Source organism: Homarus americanus, unplaced genomic scaffold, assembly GCF_018991925.1.
Source record: "Homarus americanus isolate GMGI-L3 unplaced genomic scaffold, GMGI_Hamer_2.0 scaffold21914, whole genome shotgun sequence".
Taxonomy (NCBI): domain Eukaryota; kingdom Metazoa; phylum Arthropoda; class Malacostraca; order Decapoda; family Nephropidae; genus Homarus; species Homarus americanus.
The window spans coordinates 353,798-363,134 of NW_024719665.1; positions in this window are offsets into that span (position 1 = coordinate 353,798).

Sequence of the window (9,337 nt, forward strand, 5' to 3'; positions counted from 1 at the left end):
AACTGAAGGGAAATAAAATAAAAAAAAACCTTTCTTAATTTAGCAGAAATAATGGGTCATAATTATAGTGGAGGTAATGGATTAGTGTGGGGTTCTTATGGTCGCTTCTGGTACAGGGAATCCGGATTGGTGACGTTCGTGGGAAATGTCAACAAAATCTCGTGAATATTAGTTGTTTATCTTCCCTTCTCCCTCTCACCCCCCTTCTTCTTCTTCTCTCGCTTTCTTTTTATCTCTCTCTCCTACCGTCTCTTCCTCTTCCATACCTCCTTCCTTCTACCTCCCTCCTCCTCCTCCTCCCTCCCCTTCCTCTCCTCCTCTTCCTCCCTCCCTCCCTCCTCCCTCCCCCTCCCTCCTCCCTCCCCCCAATGACCTATACACTAATATATATATTTTTTACATCATTTTTTATTTATTCTTTTCAATCACCTCTTTTATTTCTCTCCACGTTTTTTTTCTTCTGTCATATCTCCCTCTTTCTCTCGTTATGCTTAATTATCTCTTTCTCTCTAATGTAGTTGTTTCCCTGTGCTTCTGTTTTTGTGGAATTATTATTTTCTTTTTTTTTGTGTGTGTGTGTTTAACTCTCTCTCTCTCTCTCTCTCTCTCTCCTGAAACTCACGCCCCAAAACACCATTATAACGAGTAGAAATCAAAGAGAGAGAGAGAGAGAGAGATGCCATTTGTTGTATCATACTGCGACGATAACAGGCCAGCAGGGAGGAGGAAACAGCACAAGATAGAGAGGCAAGATGATAGGAAATGATAGCGACTGTGGGGAGGGGAAGGAGACAGGAATAGAAGGAGGAGAAGAGAAGTGGAGAAGGATGGCTCACTCAGCTTTAGGCCGTCCGTCATCCATGGAAGGAGTGGTGGGTGAACCAGACGACCCTAACCCAAGGTATGACAATTTCACGATGTGGTACGAAGGCTTGAATTTTCCACCTCACCTCACCTCACCTCACTTGGGTTCGCGTTCTCTATTTCCTCTAATTAATCATTCTTACTTTTTTTGTGTGTTTATCGCGGGTGTTTTCCCTCACTAAACGTATATTTCTGGAGACTAGTTATACTGTAGGGGTATCGAGATATTAATGTTGTCTAGCACTCAGGATGGAAGGAAACTCTAATGTGGTTTTCTTGTATAATATATAAGTTATATGATAGACAGTCTGGTGCTGGAGGTGCTGTGTGGTGAGGGGCTGCTTGGTAGAGACGTGCGGTGAGTAGCTTGTTGAAGGAGGTAGATGTGCAGGAGCTTCGTTAGAGAAGATGTTGCCTGTTGCTGGATTCCTGTTGAATGAAATGTTAACAGCGTGGAGCTTGCTGGAGGAGATGTTGCTTGTTCAGGAAAATGGGCAGAATGAGAGTTAGTTGGTGAGGAAGCCAGAGAAGGACATGCTCGCTGGCGGGAGGAGGACCGCCAGGCAGGCGGAGGAGAGGCAGGGTCGCCAGGCAGCGGCAGAGGAGGAGGTGTTGCTTGTTCAAGAAGATTGGTCAGACTGAATCTCAAGGGAGAGACAGAGCTTATATACACCCAGCAGCGGCTATGAGTCATGGTGGGAAAACCCGAGAAGTAGCCGGTGACTAGTTCCGTTGCTAAGATATGGTAACATCTGGGGACAGCTCTCGCTTGGTTGCTAGAGGCACATTGGAATGCGATACGCAGTTTGTAGGGGAGACGTCCACTACAATCCCATGCAAAGGGAGACATATGGTGTGGATATTTCTGAGTGTTGTATTATTATCAAAAGTGTCCTGGGTTAATGGATATTTGAAGTCAGGATAACTATTTGATATCGACTCTACCAATTTAGTGTATTATGTTATCAGTTCTTATCTTTAAAACATATTACGAATACCATAGTCAAATCCTAACTTAACCTAACCTAACCAAACCGAACCTACCCTAACCAAACCTAACCGAACCTAACCTAACCTAACCTAACCTAACCTTGAACTTGGACTATTTTTAACTCCTAAACGCCCATCTGTTCCCTGGTGACCTCCTACTTCCAAACAACAACAATAACAACAGCTACAACAACAATAACAACACCCACAGCAAATAAAACAACAACCACAACAACAACAAAAATCACAACAATCACCACAACAACAACCACCATAACAACAAACATCACAACAACCACCACTACAACAACAATTATAACAACAACAAAATTAACAGCCACAGTTGGAGTCAGCTAGAATCCTGTTTGTTCTCTGTCTTCCAGTGAACTCAGAGGTAGAACGTAGGTGCCTTGAGGTGCCTCCTGTATGTGACCCATGTCTCGCTGCCATATAGCAGGGTGGGGAGGACCACTGCTCGATATACGTGCAGCTCCCTACAGCTGAAGACACGGGTACGGAGTCTGCCAAAGGCTTGAGATGCACATATGATCCTATGGTGACTCTTTATTGATGTCCGCGGTGGTGGACAGGTGGGAGCCGAGATACTGAAAGTGGGTAACATTAGAGAGGGTAGTATCGTTAAGCTGGATGGATGGTGGAGGTGTGGCTTAATCAGGGGCAGGCTGAAAGAGAATCTGAGTCTTACATAAACTCACCTCAAGGCCGGGAAGTGCATACGCATCTGTGTAGGATCTGTAGGTCGTGTTCAGTGTGAGCAACAAGGGTGAGGTCGTCTGCATACTGAAGCTCAGTAATGGAAACTGCCGACACCTTTGTTCCTGCCTGGAGTCGTCTTATGTTGAAAGACTTTTCCGGTACTGGATGCCCACCTTGCCGGCTAAATTGGCACTGGTACGAGTAAGGAAGGCCGCCAAAAAAATGGGAAGAGAGTTGGTGCCAGTACACATCCTTGTTTTACCCCCGTTTGGATGGGTAAGAACTCAGACTGGGTGCCTTTGTGCAGGACACTGCCGTTCATTCCATCGTGGAGTTGCCTCACAATGGCGATGAAATTTTGTGGGCAGCCAAAACGGCTGAGGGTCCGCTAGAGGGCTTCCCTGTTGACCGAGTCGAAGACCTTGGTTAGGTCGATTAAAGCCGTGTACAGGTCACGACGCTGTTCTCCGCACTTTTCCTGTATCTGACGGGCAGCAAAGATCATGTCAGTGGTGCCACGTGATGGTCTAAAGCCACATTGAGATTTTGGGGGAAGTTTTCCGCCTCAGGAATAAGTTTGTTTAGGAAGACCGCGATAATCATGCCAGCTACAGACAGCAGCGAGATCCAGCAGTAGTAAATCTGACTAGTCCCCCTTGTTCTAATAAATATTGAAGATGAAGTCTTTAAGTAACTACTTCATCCAGGGATGGAGGATAGCTGAGATGGGTTAGCTGTGGATGCTGAGGGACCTGCTGGGTAGTCAGGATATCCACATCGGTGTTTCCGTTGAGCAGCAAATGGTAGTGCTCTTTCCAACACAGGAAGGTATCATTTGGTCAACGAGGGATGTTCAGCCATCCAGTTAAAGCAGCAAGTTTATCATCGAAGAGTACCTTGATTTTCGGTTAATTTTCTTCAATCCAGTCCTGGCATATTCTTTCGATCTGGCAGAGGGTCTCTGCAGGTTTTTGTCATGACAGTGTCGAGGATACTCCATTCGGCACTGGGATTTGGGTTGTTTGCTGTTGGGTTGTTTATAAGCCCATGTTCGAGCTGCTCTCTGAAAGCATGTGCTACCGCTGGACCCTCCAGACGCTTAGTTTTCAAACCTCTTCTGGAGGTCTGTTGCCTTCACCGTTTTGAGGCGACCTGCAGTGAGAGCTTGGCTCACGAACGATGATCAGTGTCACAGTGGTCTGAGCCACGCATGGCTCGTGATGAGACATCTCTGATCTTTCTGACAGTGATGAAGTCAATGAGATGCCAGTGTTTGGATCGTGGGTGTTGCCACGAACCATTGAACTTGTCGGCTCGCCTAAACAAGGTATTGGTGATAGTGAGGTTGTGTGCAGCACACTCGCTGAGGTGTAGGCCGTTGAGATTACACTTGCCAAGTCCATTTCTCCCTATGATTCCCTGCCAAATGTCAGCATCTCTGCCAACTCTGACATTGAGTCACCTAGGAGCATAACCTTATCTTCTCTGGGGATAGAGGTTAGCACTTCATTAAGATCGGCCTAAAAGGCCTCTTTGATGTCATCCTCTGCATCCAGTATTGGGGCGTATGCATTGATGAAAATGGCATGACGTGAGTGATGGTGAATTCAAAGCGTCATGAGGCGCTCGTTGATCTCAACAGGCATTTCAGTTAGCTTGTGTAGGATGCGTTGGCGGGAAAAGCCAGCTCCATACCAGTAAATGCGGTTTCTCTCCTCAGCAGGCTACCTTCCAGAAGAAGGTATAGTCAGACCCCGTTCTGTGAGTCGACCGACCCTCGTCTGGATGCCGGGACTCACTAATGGCTGTTATGTAGGTACCTAACCAGCTCTTCTGCCACAAGGTGTTTCAGAGCTCATTTGTGCCATATCCAGAAGGGTCTGACATTCCAGGCAGCTACCATAAGAGGTTGTATAGGTTTTTGGTTTTGATCTGTGATTATGATTGGTTTTGACTGCCCAAGGATGACCTTACTGCGACCAGCAGGTTGGCTTTTGCAGGCAATGTTGAAAACTTTTCTATCCCTCCCCATGTGTGGGTACAGAGTGGTTCGAAGGTTGCTCAGTCGCACATACAGGGCCGGATTGCATTGTCCTAGATCCCAGTGCATAAGCGACTATCTTATCTGTGCCGCCCATGTGGCAGTCATCTCTGCCTGTCCCTGTCGCCATTCCTTCGTCGCCATAGGACTTTTGGGGTATAGGGGTTTTGGTGATGATGAGGAGTATGATGAGCTGGATGATGGCTGTGTGTGAGTTGATTTATGTGGTGAGGCAGTAGCACAGGCTGCAACCACACATCTTGGCTCTCCCTTTTCCTGATCAAGTGGTGCAAGTGTTGCAACCACTGGGGAGAGGGAGAGTTGCAATGGACTGCCAGTAGCTCAGTTTGTTGGGTTTCGCCTCAGTAGCCTGTCCATTAGGCATTTCCTTCGTCACCGGTGTAGTCGTTGGGTTCCCATGTTGGTCACCTCTTCCGCCTCTCCCGCCGTTGGGGTTTTACTAGAGTTCTGTAAGCATGTCTGCCTGATGTGGGGCACCAACGCAGATTTTTCGTTCGGGGTTTACTCCTGTAGCCTTATACCTACCAAGGTTAATCCGCAAGGCAGTGGTTGGTTGGCGCCAGGACGTGTCCACATGCCAGTGAGCCTGTGCGCCGTCCCTTTGGCGCCCACTGCTACTCCAAGATCCCATGCTGGTCTAGCCTGGGCCCACGAGGCACCCAGTTACCATGTGTTGCCACGAGGAGGCACAGTAGGAGTCCTGATGGTGAAGAGGCTGTGTACTGGCAGAAGAGGACTTACGCAAGTTGCTTCTCTGTTCGCTACGAGAGCTAGCCAGAGGCGGTTGCTGAAAGCGAGAGGAAGGAAGCAGTACTTGCACCTTAACACTAACAAAATGCTACCACACTAGACGCATTACACCACCCCGTGTATATGCGCGCACACACACACACACACACACACACACAAATACAACACCAACCATAACTAAAACAACCACAATCTTTCTCCATCCAACACTAAGACGACATAATAGCGCCGGTATGATGCAGGGAGTCTTGACCTTAACTCTTGACGTAATTAGCCTAAGACTCACCACCAGGGTCACTGATGATGGATGATGATGGATGGGCCCTTAGTATGATTGATCAGGCCCTTAGGGTGATGGATGGGGCCTTTTAGGGTGATGGGTGGGCCCCTTAGGGTGAGTGAGGGGGTGTGGGGGGAACAGCGACTTGCAATCCTTGGAGCTCCACGATTAACTGGTTGACTGGATGACTGAATAGTTTACTGCCTGGATGGCTTGACTGACTGACTGGACGGATGACTGACTGATTGATTAATTGACTGATTTTTTGTTTGACTGAGTAACTGACTGGCTGACTGACTGACTGATTGACTGTCTGATTGATTAACTGATTGGTTGACTGAATGACTGAATGACTAACTGGCATATTGACTGACTGACTGACTGACTGACTGACTGACTGACTCCTCCACCGCATGTAAACTATTAAGAGTTAATACCAGTGATAATCAGAGACAAATAAACAAACTGCTCGACAGACAGACAGACAGAACGACAGACAGACAGACAGACAGACAGGCAGACAGACAGACAGACAGGCAGACAGGCAGACAGACAGACAGGCAGACAGACAGACAGACAGACAGACAGACAGACAGACAGGCAGACAGACAGACGAACAGGCAGACAGACAGACAGACAGACGAACCTGTTCACATGGAGACACCACCTTGAACGAGAGTGCTCCCGAGTTTGGCGATGGTGTCTGCCCGCGCTGGCACTATACAAGTCTGCCTGGGTTGACGCCCTTGTCTTTCTAGGGGTGGACACACACACACACACACACACACACACACACACACACACACACACACACACACACACACACACACATACCTACTCAAGGCCCAGATTCTGAAAGGTTCCTATGTTAAATTTCTTCACTTAACTGTGTATGTACAGATTCCTCTTCCTAACTCACTTAACCTACCATACAAATACAGATTTTTAAAAGTTCGTACGCTCCATTATTTCCCTTTATAGTGTTTTTAATAATAATAATGGCTTTTTAACCCTTTGTAGACGATTACTTAGCCCTTTGAGTACGATAATTTAACCTTTTGAAGATAATAGCTCAACTTTAACCCTTTGAGTACGATAATTTAACCTTTTGAAGATAATACCTTAACTTTAACCCTTTGGTGATAATTTAACCTTTTGAAGATAATAAACCAACTTTAACCCTTGGTGATAATTTAACCTTTGAAGTAATACCTTAACTTTAACCCTTTGAGTACGATAATTAACTTTTGAAGATAATAAGCTTAACTTTAACCCTTTGAGTACGATAATTTAACCTTTTGAAGATAATAACCATCTTAACCCTTTAGTACGATAATTTAACCTTTTGAAGAAATAAACAACCCAACCAACGATTGTAAATCATCCTGGTCGGCAACAGGAGACAGTGGGCAAACTGGCTAACTCTAGCCACCACCACCACCACCACCACCACCACCACCACTACCACTACCACCACCACACACCACTACCCTACCACCACCACACACACCACCACCACCATCACCACCACTACCACCACCACCACTACACCACCACCACCACCACTACACCACCACACCACCACCACCACCACTACCACCACCTACCACCACCACCACCCACCCACCACCACTACTACCACCACCACCACCACCCACCACCACCACCCCACCACCACCACCACTACCCACCACCACCCACCACCACCACCACCACCACCATCACCACCACTACCACCACCACCCACCACCACCCACCACTACCTACCCACCACCCACCCACCACCACCACCACTACACCACCACCACCACCACCACCCACCACCACCCACCACACAGCACAAGTTTCACTCTACAACTCTCCACCAACTCGTGTTACCAGCACCTGTCACTCCCCTTTCACAGTGAAGCCAACTTTGAGGAGGAGCAGCCCAGATAAAATGGATGGTTGGATGGATGGAGAGGAAGTGGATAGGGACGTCTGATTCAAAGGTGTGAATTGACAAGAGGTTAGGTTAGGTTAGGTTAGGTTAGGTTAGGTTAGGATTAGAGTTAGGTTAGGTTAGGTTAGGTTTGGTTGGTTTGTTAGGTGGAGGTTAGGTTGGTTAGGTGGTTAGAGTTAGGTTAGATTAGGATTGAGTTGGGATTGGGTTAGGTTGGTTAGGTTAGGTTAGGTTAGGTTAGGTTAGGTTAGGTTTGTTAGGTTAGGTTAGGTTTGGTTAGGTTTAGGTTGGGTTAGGTTGTTTGGTTTGGTTTGGTTTGGTTTGTTTGGTTTGGTTTAGCTAGGCTAGGCTGGCTGCTCGGCTCGGCTCGCTCGCTCGGCTCGCTCGGCTCGGCTCGGCTCGCTCGCTCGCTCGCTCGCTGCCCTGCTCGGTTTGGTTTGGTTAGGTTAGGTTAGGTTAAATTACAATGGATATAAAATACGTCAAGTCAACTTAAAATTAGTTCTTGTAATCTCAGTTGTAATCAACATCTACAACAACAATTCATATCATACTGTGTTCCGCGACACAATAACAGGATGTCTGCTGTATCCCGTGGTGAATATCCTATCCTGGAGGAAGTTGATTCTAACCTAACCTACCCTACCCTAACCTATCCTACCCTAACCTAACCTAACCTAACCTAACCCAAATCCCAGGTAGCGTTAGGTTGCTTAATCATCAGGTGAAATAAACTTAGGGAGGAGGAGATAATGTTGACGTGTACCAAATTCTCGATACTATGAGGTAAATGTGAATGATCAACTGTGTGTATGGGTGATGTCCCTAGGATCGTGAGAACTTTTGTTATTTAACCTCAGGATATCCTAGTGAAGGAATCCCCGGCAGGATATTCTTGGTTAGCATCTGTGTTGTTGGGGAGCGGACGGAAGGAAGGCGCCTGTCTCTCTGTCGACACACAACAAGACAAACACAAGTGATACACCGACTTGGTTGATTTATTTGACACAAGAAAACATTGAAGATTGACGACCGGGATGGAAGAATGAAATGAAGGAGTCTGGAAGCGTTTTTAAAGGCGGGAAAGAATCATAGAAGCAAGATTGGATGTTGATGATGATGATGATGATGAAATTGACGACGATGCTGAGGATGATTATGAAGATTCGTTACAGCGTAGAGATGGATTGTGATTTTTTGGGGAATGTGAGTGATGATGACGTCGTTCATATCAAGACAGAGAGCAATTCGGATTCCTCTGAACGCTTATTTTGTTTTACATGGGCTAAGACGTGTATATCAATATTCTAAGTCAACACCTGAATCTAAATTTAATATATTACCAAAGTTACCCTAGCACCGTTAGGCTGGTTTGTATGGTGGGAAATTTTAATGGCCATGTTCGTGGTATTTTATCAACATAGGGCGTCTTGCGCCACCCTATCTGTTGAGTACTGGGTCAAATATTTTGGTGAGAACTTTCCTCTCAAACCAACATACTTTATATCACCCGAATCATTGATCAGGAAATATTTTCACGAAGGCTTATCTCAAGGATTTACGAATCATGTTTTTATTATATGACCAGTGAATATATTATTTTTTGTCTTTCCCTGCCGAGAAAAAAAATTTAATTCACTATAAACTCACCATTATCACAAACAGTTTGACTCCGCGCCCCACACCGACCACTCTACCCCATTACTGTCCCTCACAACGGCTGCCACACACA